General features: G+C 34.7%; 1 long non-coding RNA gene across 1 annotated transcript; it reads right to left on the bottom strand.

Moving 5' to 3' along the window:
* Positions 1 to 1,835: 1,835 nt before the first annotated feature.
* LOC141644301 (uncharacterized) lies at positions 1,836 to 8,671 on the bottom strand. The gene is made up of 11 exons (XR_012543991.1): positions 8,613 to 8,671; positions 8,309 to 8,465; positions 7,900 to 7,967; positions 7,546 to 7,810; positions 6,844 to 6,974; positions 6,623 to 6,690; positions 6,458 to 6,535; positions 5,847 to 5,937; positions 5,039 to 5,143; positions 4,737 to 4,892; positions 1,836 to 2,090 (listed from the first exon to the last, which is right to left on the bottom strand). It is a non-coding gene; the product is annotated as an uncharacterized LOC141644301 (long non-coding RNA).
* Positions 8,672 to 16,664: the final 7,993 nt, after the last annotated feature.

The raw sequence follows: 16,664 nt of genomic DNA, 5'->3' as shown, positions 1-16,664 counted from the left end.
ATTAGACGCCCCTGCACCTTGCCATACAAAGAAACCCACAAAATAACACATACTCTACGTTAAATATAAAAAAATCCCTTCATTGTTATTCTCAAAGGGCTAATAGCAACGATCAGACTTTTATATAGACTAGTTGTCTCTCCGCGCGCGGTGCGCGCGGAGATCCAAGACGCGTTTCCATTTGTGTTGCAGCAAATCTGTTTATGGCGTAGACTTTGCGAGAATTTCTAAAATGTAGTTGTCCTAATTTGACGTTTTATTTTCTTATTCTATTGATCCGTCTTCAAATATTTAGTGATACAATTGTCATTTGTGCCCCTTATCAAATCATTCGGTGCACGAAGAAACAATAGAGTTGTTTCTCCGCGCGCAGCGCGGAGATCCAAGACGCGTTTTGTTTTGTTGTCGAAGCTATTACGTTAGCGTATAATGATAATTGCAGTTTTCTTAATGTACCATATAGTTGATTAATTTGCATCATATTTAGACACGTGCAATTTATTAGTCGTTACATATTTCCCGAAACATATATTTACCAGTCACCCAAAGCAAAGCGTTTGTAATAAGGTATAAAGGCAGTGGTTGAAGGGTAACGGAGGTCGAATTGTTATCATATCTCCCACGGTACTAACAAGAAGCTACACAAATGAAATATTTATCAATGATCCACAGCAAATGCACCATAATCACCACTTACAAACCGAAGCAAACATCATAATGGAAGAGTTGTCATGTACATTGTCAAAAGGCAAGCAAAAAATCAAAGTACCGTACGAAATATAACACGAAAACTTAAAAGATGGTTTGTCATGTAAGACACATTAAGTCATTAACCATATAATTATATAAGTAATGATTATACGATATTACGAAGTATATCTAGGTTGCCAGCAGGTTCCCCATAGTTGGTTTCAGCAGCACAATCGGATCCCCTGATAACTAATGTCAGTATGTCACATTCTGGGTGTCTCCAAGTATACAGATTTTTGATCACACAAGAAGCCGAACACGGGGGTTGATGCCATGATAACATCTAAACGGGCAAATAGTTTCGGCGCCTCTTCCACTATGCAGAGGAAAATCATCAACATTTCACTAAAATCGTATGGTCGGGCTTGCTTCAATGGATGCAACTCCACAAGCAAGGTCAAGCTCATAGAGGAGTTAAAGTGGATCTTCACTAATGACAGTAAAAGAGGTTGGAGAGGAGTAAGGTAGACCCTATTATATGATTCATCTCACGTATAGGTTGTCTGTTGCTCTTTGTCAATTAGATGAGGCAAGGGCATGCTTCATGAGTCGGTGGACCATGGTGCAAGTCATATCGTAACACACCAAAGAAAAGCAAAGATGATGGGTTATAAAAAAAGCATCAAACCCTAATTAAGGATGTCAACAAGGTAACAACCAAGCAATCAAACCGCCCAAATCTCTCGTCTACTATTTCAAGTTTTTGAACGTTAAAATTTACGAAGTTCAACATGTAGAAGTGTTGAAGACTAAAGTGTTGTACGACATAGGACGCAACATATCATAGAAACACCGCAGTGCGACATCTATACCAATAACAATACATCCGAATGTTGCTAATAAAACCACATTGAATTATGGCATCAAATATGTGCTTTTGCGTCCACCAACATTACCTTAATATTACGCTTTCTTATCTCTTAACCTCTGAAAATTTCAAATATTGTGTAGAGACTAAATAAAAAAGAAAGATATGTAGAGCCTTTAGGTCATATTAAGAAAACAAAGTACAAAATATTGCAATAGCAAATGCACAGCTTCAATCTAGGGAGAGGATACTTTTGAAAACAAGAACCCAATCGACATGTTTTGAGAAACTTTTGAGGATACTTTTGAACAAAATGATTATAACATATCTCATGTTTTGAGAAACAGTAATAAACTTAATGCGTAGCTTAAACACCGATTGTATTGAACTACGGACAAAGACTCAATATTTCATCATAAAACTTACCATTAACAAAGATCTAGTATGAAAAAACCACCCTCGATCTTGATTGTCCAACTCCATGTCACCACCATCACTCTTATCTTCAAGATAAAATGACATCCGGAAGTGACTAATCAACAACAAATAAGATAAATCAATTTTTGTCTTTAACAAAACTAATAAGATAAATCAAATAGAAGTGGGTAATAAAAGTTATAGATCAAAATGATAACCAGTGTATACGCTCTCCTTCTCTCCCCCACCCTCTTACCATCTCCTGCTCCTTCTCCCTCCATCTCTCTCAATCTGGACACAACCAAGCACAACATCTCTCTCCCTCCCTCCCTCCCTCTCCCCATCTCCCTCTCTTTCTCCTTCCATCTCTTTCAATTTGAACAAAACCAAACACAAAATCTCCCTCACGCCCTCCCCCTCTAAGCGAAACAGACCACAAGCTTTTCAAATACGTAGTACAAAAAATGTCATTTTATCGTTTCGATTTTTTCCCAAACAGAATAGAGCACTCGTTATGGTAGTTGTTAGGTCTTTATTTCACCTATCAAGATCAGTTAAACTCAATTATTCTACCCATTACTCAACTTTAGAACATTGTTAAACCAAAAACATTACTCCTAATCCATCCCTCAATTACCCATATATTGAACATATTGAGCTGCTCTTAATTACCAACAATAAATTCAAACAAACTCAAGAACAAGACGGTTTGAACAACCAATGAAAATGCGCAAATGCTAAGCCAAAAATTGTTTGATTCTTGAATTACCACATGTCATACTTTCTTTTATGACAAAAACAAGACTATATGACATGTGGAAAAAAACTGCGAATTACCAACTCTTTTACATTTACTTCTATCAATGTTTTTTTATATTTTGGGTTTAATGATCAATCACTTCTCTAATAGTCAGTTTGCTTTCCATTACCTCTCCCTTCTTGTCTTCCCTGCCCCAATCCCTTTATCTGTCTCCCCCACCCCTGACCATCTACCCCTCCTTCCCCATTCTTCTCAATACGGGGAAAAAAAACCAATCACAAACGCCCTCTCTCCCTTCCTCTCACCCTCCGCCCCTCTGCCTCCACACCAAAATCATTGACTGTTAATAGTCTGTCTTCATTAAGATAATTAATTGCCTTTTAATTACTCTATACCTCCCGTGCAATTTTTCACGACATGGCTCCCATTCTACATCGACATTTAATGTTTATCAGTTAGTTCGCTTCCTTATTGTTTTATTTCATTTCCAAGAACAAATACCAAGAAAATTACTAAAATATAATATCAAACTGATGTTATTTCTCCTAAAGACAACAAACTATCCATAATACATCTCTCCTCTCTTTCCTTCTAATTAAACCTCAACACTAAAAAACAACCTCCTCTTCCGTCTTTCAATCCCCCCTCCCGCCATCTCTCTCATCCTGAATAAGAATAAATCTGGACAGCCCATCTCTCCCTCTCTCTATCCCACCTCCTCTCTCGGATCTAAATCTATATTTTAGTGTTTTGAGATCAAACTACATTTTTGAGAATAAGAAGCTAAAAGCAATAAAATTACTCCCTCTGTCTCAATCATTTGTTTGCCTTTGATAAAAATACCCCTCACAGAGAATAAAAAAGGCAAACAAATGAATGGGACAAAGGGTATAAAAAATTTGTGCATGCCTCACTCACAAAGATTACAGAAGCTCTACTATTAAGTGTATTTATTTATTTTGTGTGTAAAGGCTGACGGGTTTTGAATCTTGGTCATGAACACTCAATGATTTTGTATACTAAGCTAGATGACATCTGAAGATAAAAGCATAACGCCACGAACCATATACACCTAAAACAACCACTACAAATATCATAATATGTGGTCGTACTTTTTGCTGGAGTCATGTTTTGGTTTACGGAGAGCCCAGAAATAGTGGATCAAGGCCCAATGCATAAACAAAAGCAAGGGAAGGTAACCGTAGTGGAACAATCTTCACAGATACATAAAAAAAGTTGTTTCTTGCTTCCCGAGAGTGGGCAACGCAACGCAAATGCATTGGCTGACCCCTATCTAAACCAATCTTACATACTATAACTACCATATGCGTTCCCAACCGTATTGATATGCATTACTCATACTACTATTCATTCGATTGGACCATCAAAATATAAAATCTTTGTCATCCTCTGACATCTTATTCATCCTAGAAGAGTCACTATACAATATACAGGCTTGATGCCACGATTTCGCCGCAAACGTTGGGTATTGTCTTCTTGTTGCAAGTTATATTGAGTGGACGGTCCATTTCCACGTCACAAAACATATATTCGTCCATTCAATATTTCTCACAACAGTTACAGACAAGAGGAAAGAAACCAAAGAATTTCCGGTCATCTGGATGGCATTTTCTGAACATTGTGACTCAAACTAATATGCCAACCATTTAACCACTCCACCAGAAGAAATTCTCAGCATAACTTTCAAGAAATGATAAATGATAATGTTTTTAATGGTACAAGACACTGTATGTGTAATTCTAGGGTTTAAACTTTCTTTCACAGTTCTTTCACGAATACACAACAAAATTTCAAAAACCCATACAAAAGCATTAAAGTTTATATGGTATGATCATAAGCATTGGTAAGACACTCATTTTTGTGGTTTCAAAATGCAAATTGAAAGACAAAGGATCTGCATTCCAAATGCAATTAAAGAAGTTGGGCAGCTTGCCTCAAAGCCTCAAATGATGTGATTCAGAGAGATTTCAGAAGCCAAACCTTCAAAGAACAAAATGAACTGCATTAATTATCAAGCCTTCCAGAGAATACAAACTCCTTCAGCGCACCGGCTATTATGCTGGGCTGGGTATCACATGCTTGCAACTCAAAATCACAAATATCGCCAGGTTTACAACCAGCATCTTCTGCAAGCAGCTGGTTGAATAAGATTACCAATAAGAAGGTGAGAACACAGAGGAAGCAATGGACACTCTAATTGCATATGAATGTGTTTGGACTTTGGACTAACAATGGTTGAAACGAAAGTACACCTAATATCATATAGAAGTGAATATCCAAACCTTCAGCAAAAGGGAATGGTGTTTCTGGTCCTTTGGCTTTGACTTTTCAGTCGAATTTTCATGTTCTACTACATCCTTTTCACTGACAACCTTGTTGAGCTCATCCTGAAACATACTAACAAAGTCATCAACACTATTAAAACAAACATGCTTTGCAAAAGAACGCCATAATGTCGTCGTCAGAAGGAGAAATGGTATGAAGGTATCTACATAATACTAAAAGAAGGCTAAAGAGCTAGATATCCTCTCTTAAGATAACAGACATGTTTTGCAAAAGAACGCCATAATGTTGTTGTCAGAAGGATAAATGGTATAAAAGGTATCTACATAATACTAAAAGAAGGCTAAAGAGCTAAATATCCTCTCTTTAGATAGGGTTGCAGAGTCAAGTAACCTTACAAACAGCTTTGCACGCCAATTCTTACAAATTACGTACAAATTAAAGAGGGACTAAGACGATTGAAGGTAAGGTACTTTACATTATAAATTACTGGATATACGAAAAGCTAAAAGTAGCGATTCATCTAAAGAGGAGATGACAAAAAAACATCGCCAAAAGAGTGGATACATTAACTGAGGAGTCTAACCATTAATGCAAAGTCTTGATAAAGTGGAAATGCTATTGTTTAGCCCTCTTAAGAGTCCTAGGTAAGATTTCCTAGAAATATAACTAATTCCAAGTCTTTGCATTCCAGAGACCATACCAACTTTTGAGTTTTAATCACTTGCACAGTTGTACTTAGTTTTACACAATTCAGTTATATATTTATCCATTAGGCCATTACCAGTTAAGTAATAGTATGATTACCTGAATTTAATAAATGATCATGGTAACAGCTTGCTTAGTTGACCCATCACAAGTGACACCCTCGTGGATTATGACGCCCAGATGATACAACCTACAAATGAGTATCAAAAGTAAGAAAAATTTCAAACAATACATAATCCAGTCCTAGGATAACCTCTTTTAAGATTCACATTTTCTACTATTGATCACCAATTTGGAAAACCCTATTAATGAATGTCCGTTAGTATAACAAAATAAGCATAAACGGACCGAAATTAGAAGCCAATCAAATTGACCGACTCAAAAAAAGTTCAAGCTAACTTTCAACAGAACTATTCACTATCTATGTAATCCCAAATTAATCGTCATAAAAAGCTAGAATCAACCTAGAACAGATCACTAAACTTTTGATTTTAAGGCCAGGGTGAGTAACTTAATTAAATAAATAAGGATACGTTTAATTTCAATCTACAAAAGGCATAATTAGCTATAAGTAACCTTTACAAAATGACCATTTAGTATCCCCTAATTTACTTATTCAAAGCCTATTATAATTAAGCCTAAACAGATCAATAAGATGTGGGTTTTAAACACAAATAGATCTGAACGAAAAGACAAAGCAATGTACTCACATAGTAACACCGCAGTCGGTATCCCCGAGTAATGATCTGCAACCCTAAAGCAGATTTGGCTGGAGGATGAATCCTGACCTGCAACCCAGTAAAGCGACGACGACAAGATCAGAACGGGGAAAAAAGAAGTGTGAGTGTAAACTAAAACTGAAAGTGTGATACAACCGACAACGCTCCACCGTCACTTGTCACTTTCAGTCACCATTGATGCCATCATTTTCTGCTCCAATGTTCTATACACAGACAAATCAATTATGAATACAACATAAGACCAAATCAAAGCAACCCGTATAAATGACGATTGCATTTTCTCAACTCGTATTAAAACAACCCGTATCAAAACAACCAACAATCAAATGATGGAGGCAAAACATGTCTGTTTATACCATTTCTCCTTCTGACAACAACATTATGGCGTTGAGACTGAAACTACTGTCGCCAGCTGCATCTCCGCATACCTTTGTTGAGACTGAAACTGACCCGCCATGGCAACTCAGCCTCGACATGTTCAAGCTTCCTGCTGATCGAGATTTAGGCAAATCCAACGTGTTGGGATTAAGTAAGATTTCCGCTTTCATGCAAACCATACTTTTTCCATTGTGCAAGGGAAGCCATATGGCAGCTTTTTATACTAATGAGTTTCCGACTTCATAGTTCATACCATACAAATTTTATCAATAGCGCTCTTAAAAATCGCTAAAGAATCTGATCTTACCTTAACTTTCAACCCTTGTTCAGGAAAAAGATGGAAGATTGAAGCGTACTATAAGAGACAAGAGGAGATTATCCAAGGATTAAATGAACTGCAGCCATCAGATGAGCCTGGCTCTTCCTCAGCAAGTTCTATTCAGGTGTGGTTCTAAACAACTACTTAACCGAGAGAGTCTCACACGATTGTTTTTGCGAGACTGTCACATTTATCTACTAATCATCGTTTAATATGGTTTGATAACGTGTAAATTACTAAATTAGTTTGTCTCGCATTTCATTGTGTGGGACCATCTCTTGCGGGACTAACTTAGGCTACACACAAATTAAACTTTCGTGTTGGAACTGGTTACCGACAAAGGCTGCAGTAGAACTATCACCATTTTCTGATAACTTTTTCCTGGGCAGGAGGAAGCAATGAGACTTGCAAAAGGGGAAAGGACTGCAATCACAGTATCAAACGTAGCAAATGTCCTTCCTCGCGGAAAGATCTATGCTTCAGTAGACTCGATCAATGGCGAAATAGCATCAACCTTGGATTCCCTCTAGGATGTCTTATCGGGATTCATCTTGTGGTTTCTTCGCCCATTTTGTTACCATTTTAACCAAATAGATAGCAGATTTGGCTGGAGGATGAATCCTGACCTGCAACCCAGTAAAGCGACGACGACAAGATCAGAACGGGAAAAAAAGAAGTGTGAGTGTAAACTAAAAAATCGAAAGTGCGATACAACCACCAACGCTCCACCGTCACTTGTCACTTTCAGTCACCATTGATGCCATCATTTTCTGCTCCGATGTTCTATACACAGACAAATCAATTATGAATACAACATAAGACCAAATCAAAGCAATTGCATTTTCTCAACTCGTATTAAAACAACCCGTATCAAAAAAACCAACAATCAAATGATAGAGGAAACGAATTGAGAATTGGAAAGGGAAATAGAGAAGGGGCCATGGTTCAATTAATGCAATCAATGGTTCTTATACATTAACAATAAGCTAAGAAATGGTATCAGTGAACCCAGAAAAACCCAAAAAACAACTCTAAAACTGAATAAACCACCTATAAAATCCTAAAATCAATCATCTAAAATAGAAAACATTCAATCAAGAAACACTATAATTAAATAAAATCACCTTGGAATCCCCAGGACGGCCTGACGAAGGGGAAACGGCAACCAATGTAATCGATTATCAATTGTTTCTTCACCCAGATATCATCAACCAATTGATGGACCCCGCACCGGTAGCATACCAAAATACCGATGGGTAATTGAAGGGAGCACCTGGGAAGCTTGGAAAAGGGACAATAAGGACAAATTAAGAGATAGAGAAATGGAGAATGAATGTATGTCGGAAAATAATGAAGAGAAGACTAAAGGAAAATAATGAGTGGCTGAGAAAGGGAGAGAGTAAGGAGAATGAAAGAGTAGAGACTAACCAGCTCTAGGAAAGGAGGAGGAGGAGAGACGAAGAGAAGCAAGAGAGAAACAATAATATAAGAAGAATAAAGAGCAACAACAGTGCATATACTTTATCTCACGTGAGTAGCATGAAGTATACTGTCCTACTGTTCATAAGCTACTAATTTCCACAACTTCACACATTTATAAGGGCTTTAGATTATACTGTTTTGGAAATTTAAAAAAAATAAAATGCAAGTAGTTATGGAAAATTTAGAAGGACATTGTTACGGGGTGAGGAGTTAATCATTAATTCATTATGGGAAATTGGTGTAGCAATAACTAGAAGAGAGTTAGGCCCTGTTCTTTCTGGCTTATTTTCAGCCCATTTCGATTCGATTCACTCTATTCGATTCGATTCATTCGATTCGATTCGATTCACTCCATTCGATTCGATTCGATTCGATTCACTCCATTCGATTGATTCGATTCGATTCAGCTCCATTCGATTCGATTCATTTCGATTCGATTCGATTCGATTCATTCACTCCATTAAATTCAAATTCATTTCAAAGATTACTAATTTAAATAATAGTTATTATTGATTTTGTTAACAATAATACTATTTTTTTAATATTAATATTATTTATTATTTATTATTATTATAATTATAATTATAATTAATAATATTGTTAATAATTTATTTATTTATTATTATTACTATTATTATTATTATTATTATTATGATGATGATGATGATGATGATGATGAATATTATTATTAAAATGAATAATAATGTTATTAATGTTAACGTTAATGTTGTTGTTGTTGTTGTTGTTGTTGTTGTTGTTGTTGTTGATATTATTATTATTATTATTATTATTATTATTATTATTATTATTGTCGTTGTTATTACAATTATTATTGGTATTATTATTATTAAAATTTATAACATTTATTGGTATTATTATTAAAATTCATAACATTTATTATTAATATTATTAATGAGGCACAACGAACCGACTTGACTCACTTGCCAATACGGGGTCTTCCAAGTCAACACGCTTGCCAACTTGGTTACAAATTGGCTTGGTACCCTACGAATCACAAATCGTTAAAAGCGAATTCTATCAAGTTGATTACTGAAAATACATGTAACACATTTTCTATAAGCGAATCGCGAATCGGTAAGGCGTATTCATAGCGAATATGGTAACCGTGCTTGCCAAACCATCATTTGAGGTACACATAAAACCTATAAATATCTCACTATTCACCAATCAATGGTAAAAACTTCTCACCAACAACTTCCTCTCTCTAGAAGTAAGACTACTCGAGCTACTACAAGAGGGCACAGAGACCTTAGCTTCAAGCAAGATCCCGACTATCCACCATTACCGTAAGGCATCAGAGAAGGACCTTTTGCATACCCTCTGAGGCCTTTGTTACGCGTGAAAGATCCATCCGAAGAGAGCAAGCATAGGCTTGAAATGCCATATGAGAGTAGGGCGTTGACTCGACCTGAATTCGAGCAACGCTTACTTGAGTGTTTTTATTCTAAACAATTATTTTACTAATATCATTATTAATATGACCTTATTATTTATTATTGTTATTAAAAATATTATTAGTAGAAAAATACTATTTTTTCATTATTATAATTTATGATTATTCATATATATAATATTATAATTTTTTTCTTATAAATATTAATTTTAGTATTACTATTATACTATGAATATTAATATATTATAGTTGATAATAACAATAATATTGAATACTATTATTATTATTAATATGATTATTTCAGTTCAATTCACTTTCAATTGACTTTATTGATTCGATTCGATTCGATTCAATTTCAATTGACTTTATTGATTCGATTGATTGATTCATCTATTCGATTCGATTGATTCGATTCGCTTCATTCGATTCGATTCGATTTATTGATTCGATTCGATTCGATTCATTGATTGATTCGATTGATTCAAATCCATTCGATTCGATTCATTTTCACCAAATTCATCATTGATTGATTCGATTGATTCAAACTAAAAAGTCAGAAAGAACAGGGCCTTAGTATACCAAAGGAGGGATACAATTACGGAGTACTCGTATTAATTATGGTGTAGCAAAACATTAATTTACTCTAATTTTTTCTGGGAATGGTGTAGCATTTGCTACACCATTGGTATACATGGGCCCGCCCCTGATACAATCATATAGAGTACCTATTACCTAATTCTCACATATACAAGTATAAAAACTCCTAAACACCTTCACAATTTTTCTAAGGAATTATTATTATTCGGTGATCTTTTTGCTCTAAGGTTTTTAATAATTTCAACATTCAACATTTACGATATGGCTAGAAGGGCATGCTGCGTTCCCCTGCTGATGGTGATTATGATGTTGGCGTATTTTGGTATGTATTCTTTTTCCTAGTTTTAAACGAAAATACATACGAGTACTATATACTCTTTAATTGTGTTGCGGGGCAGGGGCGGATCCAGCCCATTGGCTATATGGGCTGGAGCCCAACCTGTTTTCTGAGGAACAAAAGAGTAAATAGCAATCACTGTAGCTAATAAACACAATTCTATTCTTCCCTCAGTGGTAAAGTATGAAGAACCACTTACTAGTGGTAGGGGATCGAACCCCATTAGTGTAGAAAATTCTTATATTTTTGTTTTCTTTGGTTTATATACTTTATAAACCCATAATTTTTTGGTGTACTTTTATTGTATGACTTGACCTTTTATTACTCCTCTTTGTTTATGAAACTTTTATTATCTAAAAATTTCGCTATGACTTGTAACTTTAAGAATTTATTGGTGTAATAATAAGCATAGTTATGTATAAGCGTAATTAGCACATAAGTAGTTGGGTACTATAATGTCGATAAAGTGTCAAAATTATAATTTAAAATTATTGACTCAAATATCACGAAAATGAAGCATAATATATAATAATAAGGGTTAAAGCAAGTACAATGATCAACTTCAAGCCTCTTTAAATATCGTCTCGAAATAATTTTTTTTTTTTAGTAAGCAAAATTTTCTAGCCCACTGTACATTTTATTCCTGGATCCGCTCATGGTTGCGGCCTCACTCAAATTATACTTAATTACTACGATTTTATATAAAAAAGTGTACAACAGTTTATTAGTTTGTCTAACATGACCATATACGGAGTTGATATTATGTACTCATAGTAGTTTCCTTTTCCGTTCTAAATAAGGATTTGTTTTGTTCTATTTATGTTGTTCTTTTATGTTAACTTGGGGCTTTATTCGTTGTAGGTCTCAGGCTTTAATTTACCCCGTTCTTATAAAAAAAAAGTTAGTTTAATTTCAAAGCATGTAAATGGAGATCATGTTGTTTAAAGAGACAAATAATTCAATGCTTCAATAGAAAAAAATAAAATAAAAGTAATTATAATGTGACAACAACCACAACAATTAGCTCAACAACAATGCAACAACCATGATAGTAATAACAATAATATTACCAAAGACAATAGCAACAAAAGAAACCATGACGATAACGAAAACATCAACAACATCATAACAATGACGAGATCAAAATCAACATGGATGAGAAGTAGTAACAATTATGATACGACACTAATGGAATAAACAAGAGTGATAACAACACCGATTATTACAAACATGTATGGCAACAACAACGAGAATAACAATTTCAACAACGGCTAATTAAAACGTGACAATGTGGTTTATGGACTCGGATTTATATACTTGAACATGTGATTTAATGACTATTTTACATAACACCGATTATTGTAAGTTGTTGATTAGGGGAGTTTTGATTACAATTTAAACAGCTTTGAAAACTGATGCTTCATCTAGGTGGCTTGAGGTTAGATTTTCGAGGACTTAAAGACACAACTTCGACTCAAACGTTTTGTGTATGCGTAGATAGTGTTGCAAGGTGTAGGATTACGCTTTGAATGGTGTCTATAGGGTGTCTTATGGGTGATCGACAGGCCTTGGAAGGTGGCGGGTCAAAGGGTCTGCTCTCGATAATTGGTGCAAAAATGTGTGACATGGGGTGTTATTAGGCTGTTTTTAGTACGATTAGGGGAACGTTTATGGATGGCGATTGAGGTGATACTACGGTATACACTAGTTAGAGTCTATTAATGGTGACCGTTTGAATTTTAAGTGGTCGGAAGGCAGGTCGATGGTGGTGTTAATGGGTGCTGGTCGCAACAGGTTTTCGGTTTTGTATGCTACGGTTTTGTGATTACATATTCCATGTGATTTGTTTTCGAGTAAGTGGATTGTTACATGGATGGTTACTCTTCGATTGTTATTGCATTGTGTTTGAGATTATTTTACCAGCCGTTTAAGGCCAAGCTTCGAGTTTTTATCAAGTGTTTTTGAATTCCAATTGGCAGAACCGGCCTCTTCGATTTGTTAGTACTTCTAAAACAAAGAGAAAAATGTAAACAAAAATACCAAGAAATTTGTCAAATGAGCCACTAAATAATGATTGTATCATTGTAAAGAGACCCATTAGCCATAACGACGACAACCCTACTATATTCGTACGCAGTCGTATTGCTCTCCCTATTGTGGGACTTAATATTATGGCTACTTACGTAATCCAAGTAAAGGCTAAGGGTTGTATTAAACCCTTTTTATGTATCATCACAAATTATCGTTCAAAACGATTATATCAGTTTTAAGTTTTAAATTTAAAACAGGTGAAAATAAGTTTGCATTCCGGACATACTAGCAACCAGCCCGATCTCTACTTACTCTTTGCTTTGCCAAGCATCATCCTACTAGTCAATGGCGAAGCTACGCCTGGGATGCACGGGCCATGGCCCGGGGTGAGAGTGTCACAGTGGTTTGTACTTTGTGCAAGGGAGAACCCCATTAGTGAGGTAGTGAGTTCGATCTCTAGAGTCACGTAATACTAGTTTTAATCCCGCACACAAAAATGCACGGGTTTATTTTTAGATAATGACATAAAATATATTCGCTAATACGATAATTAAATGTAATATTTTAAATAATAATTCAATGAAGCAATGTATAACTGTACGATTTTAACCCGTGTGCAGATATAATTGTCAAATATGCAATGAGCTATCTGAATTCATTAGTTTCGAAAAGTAAACTCCACTAATACACTGTACAACATATAGAACTGGTTGTATAGTCCATGAATTGCTTAAATATATTTAAGTCACTAATACAAATAATACACATTAGGTAAATTCAAATTTTAAATTTTGCAAGCAATATACGGTTTTAAAGTGTGTCGGCCTATATAGACTATACATTTAGAAAAATTCATGTGGCCTTCGGGAAGACCGTACTGCTTACACCTAAGCTATTATAATATTTCATTTGATCTCGTTAGCTCTATTAGAATTAGTAAAATGGATGGCTCACTAGCTGCTTACTGGAGGACATCTAACTATCTAAAAGGTCTTGCCTGTTCACCCACTATCCTTTATTGTAACTTGATCAATATTAACGAGTTTGAGAGATCTTAGCTTGGTCTCTTTGGGCATCTATAGTCCACTTCCGAAAATTGATTGGCTTTTTTCAATGGAATTACTGAATTAAGTTCACTTCCAGAATTGTAATCACACTATCACAACATTCTCTAAAACTCTAAAAATGGTACTGTACATCGCCTTCATAATTATGTTTAAACAACCAAGTAATTTGTGCTCTTGTTTTGATAGTATATAAAGTGAAGTTGTGCCTTTAGTAGAACAGTGGTACTAACGATAGAGGCAGATACGCGATGTTAGCTAGGATGTAATCTTAGCATAACGATGCAACGATGCATCAGTTAGCCTATAATTGCAAATGAAAATGTAAAACCAAACTAACACGTAAACCAAAAAAAACTTCGATGCAAATGAAACGTAAACAATTGAGGTATCTTGAGAGATAGTGCGCTTTCGCGAGCAGGGCAACCAACTAGTATTTTTATAAAAGTTGCAAGTATTTGATATCTTTGAGCCTATTAACTAATGGACTGGTCTTATGCTAAGAGACAGTAATACGAGATCATGATGTTCTTATTAGTGATGAATTCATTGCTCTCTTAGACCGAAAAAAATGAATTATTATGGATATATGAGGGAAACGAATTCATGCTCTTAGGTTTTCTATGATAGTCTTATAACGAATTCATGCTCTTAGGTTTTCTATGACAGCCAAATAAGTTAACGTAATTTTGGCCTATTTGGCAATTAAAAAAAATCGATAAGTAGCATAATGGAATGTAAAATATCATAAATTATTCTCATAAATTCGTATATTTTTCGGAATTTCTTAATGGCAACAACATAATTGTTCCGTTGCACAAGTCCAGTTGGGATAATTCTTGCACCTATATCGGCAATTGTTAGGAGCACATCCAACAGGTTGAATGTAACAATCACCATTGTATTGGGGATTCAGTCTACTTTCCCCTTCATTAACTTCAGTAATTAGTCTGCCATCGTTGAGTCCTGTTGTAAGATCAAAAACTCGGTCATGTTCAAATTGAACAAAATACAAACCTTTAATTTGTAAATTTTGCCTTTTATGTTATTCAAATTAGGCCTTAGGCATATTGTTTGAAATTTATAATTCCACCTCAAATTGATTTTGACAATTACGACTAAGAGTACCTAATGAAAATTTGACTATTAATTGGTTCAAAAATATACAAAATTGTTATAGAAAATAATTATACTTCGTGAATTATTAGTTAAAAACGAGTAATTCCGATATCGTCATTTCTCTTGCGTCTCGTACTAGTTGCTCCCTTTTGCTTTGGTTTGAAGACCGATGCTATTATTCATATATTTTCCTTTACTTTTGTAATCTTTGTCACAACTATTTTAATCAAAATTAACAAATGATTAAAACGAATAACATGTAATAATGAAATTACGAGAAAGTAAAGGATAACTAATACATACCACAACTCATGAAGATCATAATAGCTATGAAGAAAGAAATGAAACATGTCTTTTTACCCATAATGTAGATGTTGATTGATGAAAATGTTAAGAGAGCTTTTTGAAGGATTCTCTATTTTTGATGCGGAGTATTAAGAAAATTCACTTGAGCTTATATTAGATATACTTGATTAATTACGGAGTATATGGATAATATATGATTTCCAATATCTTTGAGGATTTTAGGTATGATATAAATTTTTGTTTATATTTAATTATATGAAATAAATTTGGTGAAGATTTTACGTCTAAATGCACTTTTAAATTACTTGAACCATATCCTCCATGATTTATGTCGTTTCCATACAGATTTGCAATATTATTAACTTACATATATGCATTGATCACTATATTAAGGTGATTTACTTCCATACTTAACTTGGATAAATTCATAAATTGTATGGAGTATTATGGATGATGAGAATGTGTAACACTAGCCCACTTGGGCCTACTATTTACATGATCCCGTGGGAGGAAACAAGGTCCAGAATTTTAGGGGCCCAATATCATTGTTTATTAGCTAATATTATTATTATATTACAAATTCTCATTTTAGACGATTTTAATTAGAACCTTTATATGAGTTGGGTGGGTTGGTTCAGAATACGGAACAGGTAATTAATACAGGTTGCGGGTCGGCTTAGGGTCATAGTACGAGTCAAAAAATAGTTTGTATCCCTTTTTTACGATTATTTTAATTAAATATATTTAAAATTTGTGTTGTAATTATTTGTTTGGCTGAAGTTAATTGGAGGTTATAAAACACTACTTATAAATTAGACCAAATTTTGGTTTATTAAAAAAAACCCAGCAAGTCTCCCTTGTGACGAACATGTAATCCGTTAAAAACTTGTGACGTGTTAAATATTACTCACATGGGTAAATAAGACAAAAATCAGAAAATCGGAGTGGCTAGTGAGTTACAAATAACTTGTATTTATCTTATCGAAAAATTCTTAGGTTCTCTGGGAGGACCATTAATGTGTCCTCCATAACCAATAACAAGCTTTCAAAGCTATATTTGTCTTATATTTACTTTTATATTTACTAGTTGTTGTATCGCGCGCGATACCCCAAGATATTGTGACTCGTTT

This window comes from Silene latifolia, chromosome 2 (genome assembly GCF_048544455.1).
Source record: "Silene latifolia isolate original U9 population chromosome 2, ASM4854445v1, whole genome shotgun sequence".
Lineage (NCBI taxonomy): Eukaryota > Viridiplantae > Streptophyta > Magnoliopsida > Caryophyllales > Caryophyllaceae > Silene > Silene latifolia.
This window is presented reverse-complemented; position numbering and strand designations above follow the sequence as displayed.